Source organism: Chiloscyllium punctatum, chromosome 25, assembly GCF_047496795.1.
Source record: "Chiloscyllium punctatum isolate Juve2018m chromosome 25, sChiPun1.3, whole genome shotgun sequence".
Taxonomy (NCBI): Eukaryota; Metazoa; Chordata; class Chondrichthyes; order Orectolobiformes; family Hemiscylliidae; genus Chiloscyllium; species Chiloscyllium punctatum.
In genome coordinates, this window is record NC_092763.1 from 62,366,237 (window position 1) to 62,379,040 (window position 12,804).

General features: G+C 40.2%; 1 protein-coding gene across 9 annotated transcripts in view; it reads left to right on the forward strand.

Annotated features, from left to right (window-relative positions):
• Positions 1-12,804, forward strand: part of acsl4a (acyl-CoA synthetase long chain family member 4a) — an 85,235-nt gene that overhangs the window by 11,049 nt on the left and 61,382 nt on the right. The gene's annotated exons all lie outside the window — the stretch shown is intronic.

The following is a 12,804-nucleotide window of genomic DNA, read 5'->3' on the forward strand; positions in this document are numbered from 1 at the left end:
TCATCTGAGGTTGTGCCTTGGATGTTATTTCAGCTGTCTGGTATAGATTGTGGTTATCCTACTAAATGAACCAAGACCTGTAGGATTATCCTCATTCTATGATTCAAAATTACGATCTGATTTTAGCTCTGCAGCAACCATCACTCACCCCACCTGCATAACCAGTAACTCCCTGGTACTTTTCATCTGTGGCATAGGATCTAGAGTGTTAAATGAACTTTAGCTTTGCCGTCTGCTAAATCTGTAGATATTGAGTATCGCCATTCTTTGATTAACTTGTAATGTGATTGGAACACTGTAACTTGCAAGGGCTGTTTGGAATTTGATAGAGGAGGGGAAAAAAAAGCTTTGTGGAGCTAATGAGCCACAGAAGAAAGACCCATAATTTTATTTTCCAGGATTGAATTCCATTCCCTTAGAATTTGCATGGCCAATTCACCCTCCTCCATTAATCCTACCTAATTGCAATTCTTTTGGTAGCAGGTTCGACTATTTAAATTGACAGAAACCTTTGTGACAGGAGTATATTTTCATCTCATTTAGCTCCCTCTCAGATGCACAGTAACTTTGGCTGCTGGTTAATTTATGATAATTGTAAGTTTTTAAAGTGTATAAGCATTGACTACTGTTCTGGCAGATGTTATTACTCTAGACCTGGTTCTTGGCAACACATTGTGTTTAATTCAATAATGTTGTTTACCAGTGGTTATCAAATTACTTTGCCCTTTTGTGTGACTAATGTGTGTGAAAGGTGCACATGGTTGTCCAATTTTTATATCCTTGAAAGGCGCAGTACAGTTTTTTTTAGTGTTGAAACTGTGCCCAGGTAGCCAGTGCAGTAGCTGGTCCCAGAGGCTCGAGGGATAGGTGTGAAACTGTGGTTTCAACTGTGTGCAAGTGCATGCAAGAACAAGAATAATGAAGATATTTTTCACAATTGATACGACTAATGACATTTTTCCTAAAAAGTCCTGGTTTGAAGGAGTTGGTGTTGGACTGGGGTGGACAAAGTTAGAATTTGCACAACACCAGGTTATAGTCCAACCAATTTATTTGGAAGCACTAGCTATCGACGTGCTGCTGCTGCTTCAGGTGGTGAAGGAACAGTGCTCCAAACGTTAGTGCTTCCAAATAAACTTGTTCGACTATAACCTGGTATTATTTTTAACTTCCTTAAAAAGTGGTTGTTCAGTTAGGTTTTGGTCAGGGAGGGGGTGGTGGTGGCCATTGTCATCCAGAGTTGCTGCCCACGGAGGGGCTAAAAGTGGAAAATTAAGTGGGAAAATGGAGAACCAATGCCTGCAAAACTTGATTTTTTGAGTCCAAGATTGCCAAATATTTATGGTAGCCGATTTACTAATCTTGTGCAAGTTTATATAAGTCTTGCTGGTCATCACAATCTGAAATTTCAGCACACATGGGGTCATCTGACTCATTGTTTCTGTGCTGGTACGTGCTTCAGTTTAGAAGGAGTTTCTTCAATTTAGTTTCTTTACTCTTTCCTGTTTGACCTTGAATAATTTTCTTGGTAAGTGCTTAACATGAGGCTTGAAAGAGGTCAGGTCAAATTAATAGTTTTGCCAATAATTGCTGGATAGATTATTTCCTGGTAATGTTGCAAATGTTTTCAATCTCTCTTTCACCTCTTGCATAGATTACACTGCCCTAAAGTCTAAGGGCAGACCAGTGGGAATAACAATCTGTAAAAATTGTAATTTCTGGACTAGTAAGTGACAAACAGTTTAGAAGAAAACCTGGGTAGGGAAACCTTGGTAAGCTGGAGATCTGCTGTCTTTTGTAATTGAGGTATAAACCAACTGATACAATTTGCAATATGAATAATCATTTTATGTATGAATAGTGCTCATTGTGAGTACTGCTTGCCTGTCAGTTGATTGCTTGAAGAAGGCATCTGCCTTGCATTTTAACAGCCAATCTCTACAGACGATAGCAGGGGGTTATCATCGGTCATTGACTGCACTGGCGATTCAAATAGGGAGACCTGCCAGTTTTAGTCTTATCTGCTGTGGGGGATGTATCATTAAGTAACTACACACTATTCCTTGGTTAAACATCGAAAATTAGACCCGGTATTTGTCTGACGTTTGAAGTAGCATGCATGGAATATGCTATGAAAGAAAGATTAAACAATTTTTTGAAATTCTGATGACAACTTTGTCAAAATTCCAGTGGAATGGTTGCCTGTAGCACCAGGTTTGAGACTAATATGGGGAGATGGACTTTTGAAATTTTCTGTTGAGATAAAATATGTTGTATCCAGTGGTTTGAGTCTACAACATAATTCATACCTCTTTAGATTTTCAGGTCGTAAAAGCTCTAATATACAATCTATATAAAGAAGTTGACAAACAGTTCAAGTTTATCTCCTCTTTGTGAGTGATGTATGTCAGATATGTTAACAGCTTTGTTCATTTTAGCATTTTCTGCTACTGCTTTGTAGCTTGCTTTGACCACTTGCTCCTGGAAGAATATTATAAAATTGGAGGGTTCAGAAAAGATTTACCAGGATGTTGCCAGGACTGGAGGGTTTGAGTTATAAGGAGAGGCTGTGGACTTTATTCACTCAAGCATAGGAGCTTGAGGGGTGATCTTAGAGCTTTATAAAATCACGAGGGCTCTAGGTAAGGTGAATAGCAAGAGTCTGCTCCTAAGGGTGGGGGATTTCAAACCTAGAGGGCATATTTTTAAGGGGGGGGGGGGGGTGCGGATTTAAAAGCAACCTGAGCTGCAATTTTTTCATAGAGTGGTTCATATGTGGAATGAACTGCCAAAGGAAATGGTAGATGCAAGTACAGTTGTGACATTTAAAAAACATTTGGACAAGTACATGATTTAAGAAAGGTTTCGAGGGATATGCGCCCAATGCAAGCAAGTGGGACAAGTTTACTTGAGAAATTTTGATTGGCATAGACGAGTTGGTGTATAGAGTCTTTTTCCATGCTCTCTGACTCTACTGCGCTGAGGCATTAACACAAAAGCAACCGAGTCGGAATATGTTAGGATTGGGCATGTGTTAATGAAGATGAACCAAATGGTCTCCTTTGCCATAACGATTTTGAGATTCTGTGAAAAGGTTCTAAGAAGCTAATTTAAAATATCAAAGTAATAACAGCTTCAGAAAAGCACCCTATTTAATATCAATATCTATGAAAGATCAAAGAGCAAAATTTTGATCACTGTTTTTGCTCAAGGTTTGCATTTGTTTATTTCTGATCTTTAAATGAAGATGAATCAGATAAATGGACAAAGTCTTTTCCCTGGGGTGGGGGACCCCAAAACTAGAGGGCATAGGTTCGGGGGGGTGTGGTGGGGTGGGATATAAAAGGGACCTAAGGGGCAACTTTTTAATGCAGAGGGTGGTGTGTGAATGGAATGAGCTGCCAGAGGATGTGGTGGAGGCTAGTACAGTTGCAACATTTAAAAGGCAGCTGGATGGGCATATGAATAGGAAGGGTTTGGGGGGGTATGGGCCGGGTGCTGGCAGGTGGGACTAGATTGGGTTGAGATATCTGGTCGGCATGGACGGGTTGGACCGAAGGGTCTGTTTCCGTGCTGTACATCTATATGCCTCTTGCTTTTCAATGAAGTCAGCAAAAGCTTGTAGCCCTGCTATATCACTCCTTCCTCAATTCAATAAGGTTAGAGTGACACTTCTGCTACGATAATATTTCAGGGGTCAGAGTAACTGAACTTGTGTTTTAAACATGCACAGTGTCCCTGACAATGCATGGAATGCAACACGAGACATCTGCCATGGAATATTGAGGGGGGCCGAACAGGGAGAGAGAAGATTTAAATGTGCAACATTGTTTCTGGGCGAGCAAACTAAAACGAACTGAGTAGCTTCTCTTTTTCTGTAATTATCCCACACTACTATTACTGATCTTTGATTGCTTATCGGAAAAGTTGGGTCAAAACACAACCTCTGCAAGCAGCAGTGAATAGAGTTCTATTTTTCTTCATTAATCTATCTAATGCTGGTTGACAGCAGGTTCCTGGTTTCAGTGCTCCTGCTCAATATTTCATTTCCCTGCTTTGTGTTAAGGTTATTTGCTCTGCCAGCAATTGAGTGCTGCCTGCCCAGCCAATCAGCAGGCAGTTTATCGCTCACCCCACTCTATACGACACACATCTTCCCACCCAGTGCCTGCAGGTGCAGATCGCAAAAGCCATCCTTCCCACTTAACAACAGTATCCAGCAGCCTGCAAGCAAGACCAATTCAATTCACTACAATAGCAACAAGCGACTCCACCTCCCCCAGAACATTTCAGGATGTGATTATACGTACTATTAAAAGAGCTGCAGCACATTTAAACCCTTTCCTCTCTGAGTCCTCTTCAGCAAAAACAATCCCTGGGTCTAACAATGCGATAAATGTTCTAAATTTTCTAAAAAAAGATTTAAATGTTCAAAAATCCCATTAAAATGGTATGAAACTTAAAAACAAGTAGAAACACTGTTTGAACTTTCATCAGGAAAATAGGTCTGTGGTTTGTAACTGGGCTGATGATTTATTGCCTCTGAAAGCCTCAAGTTCAGAGTTTAGCCACAAGCTAGTATTATTCCAAGAATAGCTGACTTCATGTAACCTCTTTTGAAATTAGATATGGCTGTTTGGTCTTGCAAATGCATTCTTTTTATCTGAACTCTACTCAGACAGCAGAATTGCAAAACGTATTATGGAAAATGAAGGACATATAATTGAGGTAACTGCCACGCAGGCAGCTTACAATATCCCTTCCTCTCCATTCTCAAATTGTCGCATTGGATACAACTAGATTAATTGCTATGTTGCAGTGATATTCCTGTGTAGAGTTTGACTGACACAGGAGGTTCTGTTAAACAACTAACATCCGTGTTATGCTCTTCACTGACGATTTATAGTCTTAAAATCAATGACTGACTGTATTCTGTATGTCCATTAAAGCAGATAGCCTGAATATACAAATTGCTTTTCAAGCTAAAGATAGCATTTGCAAACTGCCTCCTCAATATACTATATCAGAATACCTCTTGTGTTGCATTCCATGCATTGTCAGTGACATTGTGCATGTTTAAAAACAAGTTCAGCTACTTTGACCCCTGAAATATTATCATCGTAGCAGAAGTATCACCCGAACAATCTTGAATTGTAAGGAATGAGTGTTGCAGGGTGACAGCATTTGCTGACTGTGTTGAAACGGGTTTGAAGATTGGAGATAAATAAATGCAAACCCCTTGAGCAAAATCACATTGAAATTTAATTGTTAGGTCTCTTGTAGACATGTTATTAAGATGGTGCTCTTGTGGGGCTTTTATTCTTAACTTGAACTTTCAAAGTGGTTAATTTCTTAGAAACTCTTTACAGCATAGTTATGGCACAGAAGGAGACCATATCTCTGCTTGCTGTCCAACTAAGCAGCCTGAATTAGTGCCATTCTGCTCCAGTTTTTCCATACTCTTGCATGTTATTTAAATAATCATTTGAATGCCTCAATTGACTCTGCTACCACCACACTTCCAGGGATTCCAGACAGAAACAACCCGATGTGAAATGGTTTTGTTTTTATTTTTGCATCACATTTGCCATACACTTTAAAACTCTGAAGATTTGCTCTTGATGCTTTTACAAGTGGGTATAGTTTCTTGCTATCTACTCCATCCAGCCCTCACATGATTTTGAAAATTTTCGTTAGAATTCCTCTTGACCATCTTTTCTCTGAGGTGAATAGTCAAACCTCCCAAATCTTCATAATTGAAGTTTCTCATCCCTGAAGCCATTCTTGTCAATCACTTCTGTGCATCTGCTACGGATTCATATCTTTCCGCACGCACACAGACAAGCAACACGCATGCACAAAAAAACCTGATCTCTCTCTGCTGAGGTTTATTTACTCAAAGCACCATTTTCTGGTCGTGCAGGGCATTCTTCATTGCAAAAAAGAGAAAGGCATAGAATGGGCTTAAGCCTGTCATTCTAATGTTCTGACACTGGAACTCAAGTCACTAAACATGCACAATTGTTTCAGACACAGCTTGCTTAGGATGTACACTACTGAGAAGTTCCTTCAGCCTCTTGCCCAGATAAACGAGTAGGTTTTGCTTGAACTTGAGAGCGTTCTTTTAAAATTTAGAGAAATCAGTTTGGCAGCCTTTCATCAAAAGCTCCTCATTTCCCACAAATTCAGATATCAGTGGAGGCAACAGTGTGGCGGTATTGTCACTCTTAATCTAGGCACCCAGGTATTGTTCTGGGGACCCGGGTTCAAATCCTACAATGGCAGATGATAGAATTTGACTTCAATAAAAGTGTGGAATTAGGAATCTAATGACCATGAATCCATTGCCAATTGTCAGAAAAACCCATCTGATTAGGAAAAGAAGCTGCCATCCTTAGTTGGTCTCACCTACGTGTGACTCCACACCCACAGCAATGTGGGTTGACTCTTGACTGCCCTCTAGGCAATTAGGGATGGGTCAGAAATGATGGCCTAGCCAAGGGTTCCCATTTCCCGTGGATGTTTTTGTTTGAAAATAAAGCACACTCTGTCAACTGCAGCATGGATGTAAAGCAGTTGTCATCGGTCTTATTTCAAGCAAGGGCTTTTTTTTTAAAATAAAAATCTCCCAAGTCCAAAGTGATCAATCAATTATCTTTTTAAATAAATTGGTCCAGATACTTTCCTGAAATTTGAAACATGTTTTTCCACAATCTTTCTTTCAAATTTAAGACCTCCAAGAAATACTAAATATGTAGCATCTTAGAAACAACATGTTGCTGTTACAAAGTGAATAAAAATAAAGTACAGTGGATGCTTGAGAGCTGAAATAAAAGCAGAATGCAGGAGAAAAATTGGCATGTCTGAAAATCCGTCTAAGCATTATCTGTTTCTCGTTCCACGTTGAGTTTATCCTACACGATATTTTGTCTGACATAAGATTGTCATTATTGACAAGAATAGTCCAAGGAAGGCTCTTCCTTTTGGGCAGTTTGACCTGTGAGGGATTTGTTTGAATAGTGATTCATGTGCCTTAAGGGGGTTATTTAACTTTAATAGTAAAAACAGGAACTAGAAATTGAAACGATATCCTGACTTTCCAATGTTGTCAAGCAGGTGGGTTCTTTGCAATTTGCCGAGTTCAAAAAGTTAGTTCCATACAAGAGATGTGTTCTGATGCTGTTGGATAATGGTACATTGGAATAATCATTCCTTGGGAGTGCATATGTTTTAAAATTCTTCTGAGCACTTTATTGAAACAGAGCCCTGAGTAAATTGCAGAAGCATATCCCCAAGTGTCATGGACACCGATTTCATACGACCTGCTTTTAAATTGTGCAATATACAGAACATACCTTGGGTTTTGATGACATTTTAAAGAGTGTATGGAATGTTCTAAGGTATCGCTTGACTGAAAAGCTGTGGTAAATACTTCAGTGCATAAGGAGAGGTAATGGTGGAGATGTCATCCAGTTTCTTCATATTCACAAAATGAGCTGGTTGACTGGATTGAAGGGAAGTTAAAAATGTTGTGCAAGTTGACTTTCATAATAGCTCTTATCTGTCAAAGTTTAACCTCAGAACTGACCTGAAGACACATTGTGCTCAGACTTTCACGACATCCTCTCATCTATCGAAGACTGTTTCAAAGCCACCTTTTGAGAAATCTCCAGCTTTTCCTTCCAGCTAGTTCCATTTGAGTTGGTACTTGTTTTCACCTTGTGCCTTTGCATCAAACTGAAACGTTTTCCTTTCTGAAAGGAACAAAATATAGGCAAGTCATAAGATTCAGCTGTAAAATTCAGAAATGAACCTTAGAAAGTGCTTGAATTTGTTCTCATTCCATTTTGAATGTGTTTACTTTCTGAGAATGAAGTCTTTATATCTTTCTGTAATAGGCCACTCTACCACAAACAAGGAGTTCAATGGTGCATGTTTCTTCTCGGAGAAAGTCAGAATTATAAATGTGTGACAAGTTTTATTTTAATAGACTTAATTTGTTTCAATCATGAGTCAGGCCATTTGTGTCCATTAGTAAAATATGGTCAAAACAAACTGCATTTAGTGCAAGTTTTAACTTCAAGCCCTCACAAATTATACAAACACTATAAAATCATTCTCTCCCTTCTAACCATTTTTCTATAATTTTGTTTTTGTCAAACTTCCAATACAGCAAATGTGTGATCAAGATCAGGTATCACTTGTAGATATAATTTAAAAAGAAGTATGGTTTCTTTGCTCCTGACACTGACTCCAAATGAAGCTAAATGCTGCAGACTGTGTGTACTCAAAGTTTTATTAAGGAGATATGAACAGTGGTTTGTTTTTTATTTCTAATCCAAATACAAGAAGAAAAAAGTCTCAAGTTTTTTAAGAATTTTTTTTGGTTGTTAAGTAACAATGGTCTGACGTCCAACCCCTCATGACAATTTTATTATCTGCGCCACACTTTTAACACTGTTCAGAATTTAACCAGGCTTGCCACAGAGGTATTGACATATTGAAATAATGAGATTGCTCAGTTCAGATTACAGACTCATCAGGCAGTGGTTTTGTAAACCATGGGCTTTGCAACGCATACTAAATGTTGTTTGTGAAGTCCATGAGCTCTGAAACTGAGAATTTCAAATTGAGTTTATTGATTAACTCAGCCTGTATTGCAGAATTGGCAAGAAATGCCACAGTTTGTTCCTGGTAAATGTTCAATTTACATAATTTCATTGTTCCATTGCTAGTGGCTGTCAAGGGCATAAGCTTTAGTATGTTCTTTCTTATCCCTTTTTTGAGCATTTGGTAAACTGATGAAATATCTCCCTAAGGGGCTTGGTGTTATACTTTGTTTTAAAATGTTCCTGTGCAGCACCTTGGGCCATAAAAAATGTTACTTTAAGTTTAAATCTGAGGGCAGAGATTATGAAGGAAATCTCACATGAGAGCAGTTCATTAACTTCCAGGGAACGAAATGTTTAAAACACAATGGATTTAGTGAAATATTTAGGAAAGAATAAGCATTGAGCTACCTGGTTTTGTTTTTGTATTTTTTGAATAATGAGTTTATACCAGAGGAAAGGTAGTGATCGACAGCAGGTACTTGATAACGTCTTTTAGCTTGCTTTTGTGATTTTAGCCAGACTCTATTTCCCTTCCCCCACCCCCTCTCCTCTTGTTGTGATTATAATTGTAAACACATCACTGCAAGTCAATTTTAAACTGGATTATGTTACTCTTATGTATGTGCACAATGATGCCTTATTAGCCTTTCACAGTAAATCACTTCTGAAGTGGCTCATGTTAGTTGTGTGGCTCAAACTTGCACTGTCACTTGCTATGTTTAGGATGGGAATTATGCAACAGTGACTATCAGCTGACCATGTGAATCCTGGACCCTGTTCTTGGTTGTGAGCAACTTTTGAGGTATTGAGGACTGCAGATGCTGGAAAGTCTGAGTCGATAAAGTGCGGAACTGGTAAAACCACAGCAGCGTCAGAGGAGCAATGTCCTGACGAAAGATTCTGACTTATTGTTGCCCCTCCTGCTCCTCTGCTGCTTTTTCCAGCTCAGTGTTTTATTTCCCCCACCCCCCAATCTGAGCTAGCTTTGCCAACTCAGTTGAGCACAAAGTTCGGAAATCTTGCACAGTACTGACTAAGAGATTGGTAGAGGAACGACAAAGGTAATTTGAATGGGCCATAGAGTAAAGGAAGGGAATCCAGGGATAGAGGAAATGATAGTGCAGGAAGGTTTGTTTAAGGAAGTTATAGAATATGGAAGCAGGCCATTTGAGTCCACACCAACCCTCCGAAGAGCATTCTATCCAGACGCACCCCTCTACCCTATCCCTAGAACCCTGCAATTCCCATGGTTAATCCATCTAGCCTGTACATCCCTGGACACTATGGGGAATTTAGCATGGCCAATCTGCCTAACCTACACATCTCTGAACTGTGGGAGGAAACTGGAGCACCTGGAGGAGACACTGGGAGAATGTATGGAGTTGCACGGACAATCACTTTAGGCTGGAATTGACCCCAGGTCCCTGACTGCCCCTATTGATCAATGAAAAAGTAAAATCACTGTAGTCTCAATGGAGCATAAGGCTGCTGCTCACTTAAGGGGCCTGGTGGTGCTTTAACCTGAGGGTCACCATGCCTCTGGTGAGGTTAAGAAGAAAAGTTCCTCATAACTTCAGCCAGTGCAGGAATTGAATCCATACTGTTGGTATTAATCTGATCACAAACCAGTCATCCAGCTAAGAGTTGGCAAATGGGATATAATTAGATAAATGTGAACGTATTCATTTTGGAAAGGAGAACAGAATATGATTTAAAGGAGAGAAACTACAGAAAGCTGCAATACAAAGGGACGTGGGGGTGAGGAGCTTTACACGAAACACTAAAGGTGAACACACAATTGCAGTAACTAATCAAGAAAGCTGAAAATGTTGGCCCTTCAAGGGCGTTCGAGCACGAGTTGGAAGTCTTACTGCAACTGAAAGGTGCTGGCGAGACCACATCTGGAGTTCTTGCCATTGAGCTGAAGGGGCAGAGTTCCTTATGTAAATATAAGGCGGAGATAGATAAATCCTTGATCAGTAGGGGAATTGAGGGTTATGGGGAAAGGGCAGGAGAGTGGATATGAGGAATGTGGGATCATTGATCCTGTTGAGTGATGCAGTAGGCTCAGGAAGCTGAAAGGAATACTCCTTTTCCTATTTCTTATCGTTTTAACTGAGCTAACCAGCCCCTAGTGTCAATGAGCTACAATGGTACCTAGTGGAGCAGGTATGGAGGGTGAATTATCTTGTTCCTAATTAAATGTCATTTTTCACTCCTAGCTTAAATAGGAGGAAGGATGCAGAAACGAGCCAATAACTGGGAGAACACCAACTGTTTTGAGAGAGTTTAGGGGTTTTTTGTGCTAAATGTTACCTGGCACTTCAAATGGAAAGAAATGAAAGCTCTTGGCAGTTTGAGTGCAACTTAACTAAACGGTTGCTAGGTTTGTAAAGTTGCACACAAACTGACAAGAGCTTTCATCTTCTTTGGGCCAATAAAAGGGTCTCCGTAGCTGCACTCTGCAGTAACATGGTGGTTGCAGCAATGATGAGGGAACAGATCTGTTTGTTTTTAAATTGCATTTCTTATTCTTGGCCTTTTCCTACCACCTCTTTCAGGATGCTGAAAGTATTGGAGTGGTGCCAACAGTGCCAGGCTGGTTCAGATGGTCGAGTAGATTTATTGTTGAACTTTTTACTTAGTCAAAGCTACTTCATGACATTTCCTTGCTGAGAGTCAGCAAATTTCAAATTACAATTAATTAACTATAAGTAGAGGGATCCAGAACAAATCAGGAAGCCACATCTAATAGGAAAGTGAGTTGCAAGCGATTTATGTATTGTTACTCTTTTTTTATTTTAATTTGATCCCATAAAAAGTTCGCTTGCACTTGAAGATTTTGTTTTGTGAATTTTGTCTTTTTATCTTCGAGAAAATGTCTGACGAATTTATATTTAAACTGGAAGAATTTGCAAATCTGATTGTGACCCTTGAATGGAATTTTTCCAAAAATCACCTCCCCATGTCCGTTTTTTTTTTTGTAAAAATATTTTAGGTTTTTCACTCGAGCTATTCAATTGAAGATACTTCATAGGGCCCACATAGCACCAGAACGGCTTCCAAAGTTGAAGGTAGGAGTGTGCCCAAAGTGCAAAATAGAAGTCAGTACTCTCAATCATTGTTTGTGAACATGTCACAAGATTTGCAGGTACTGGGACCATAACACATAGGAGCAGAAGTAAGGCCATTCGGCCCATCGAGTCCACTCCGCCATTCAATCATGGCTGACGGGCATTTCAACTCCACTTACCCGCATTCCTTGTGACAGCAAGAAGACACTTAGCGTCCCAGCCTCCACTCCACTCTGCAGCAATGAATTCCACAGGCCCATCACACTCTGGCTGAAGAAATGTCTCCGCATTTCTGTTCTGAATTTACCTCCGCTAATTCTAAGGCTGTGTCCATGGGTCCTAGTGTCCTGGCCTAACGGAAGCAATTTCCTAGCGTCCACCCTTTCCAAGTCATGTATTATCTTGTAAGTTTCTATTAGATCTCCCCATAATCTTCTAAACTCCAATGAGTACAATCCCAGGATCCTCAGCAGTTCCTCGTATGTTAGACCTACCATTCCAGGGATCATCAGTGTGAATCTCCGCTGGACACGCTCCAGTGCCAGTATGTCCTTCCTGAGGTGTGGGGACCAAAACTGGACACAGTACTCCAAATGGGGCCTAACCAGAGCTTTATAAAGTCTCAGTAGCACAACGGTGCTCTTATATTCCAACCCTCTTGAGACAGTGTAGCAAATGCCCTGGCAAGGGTCGTGGGAACCGAGATTGGGATGGATCCGATGTCTCCTCTCTTGGGTTTTCCAAAAGCTCCCCCTCTTGATGTACGTGGGAAGAAACTGTTTACTCTCCTTTTTTTTTTGTGTAAGGAAAAACACTTTTTGGTGAGTTGGATATTGGAAAATCTCCCAGGACTCTGACTGGCATAAGATAATTATGGAACATATTCCCCTGGACTGACTTAGGAATGTGGTGCATCAAAAAAACGGAATTGCTTTAGAGAACATGGTGGCCCATGTCAGTTTTAAGAGGATTTCCCTCCATGAGCTGTAGCGGGTTTTCTTGTGCAAGTCTCCACCCCTCTCCTTGTTAGCTGTGCCCCCACACCCTTCTGGCGCCCTGCTCCTACTATCACGTGCTCAGCAATGACAGAAGCCTTCAGCACTTTGGGACCTCCAGGC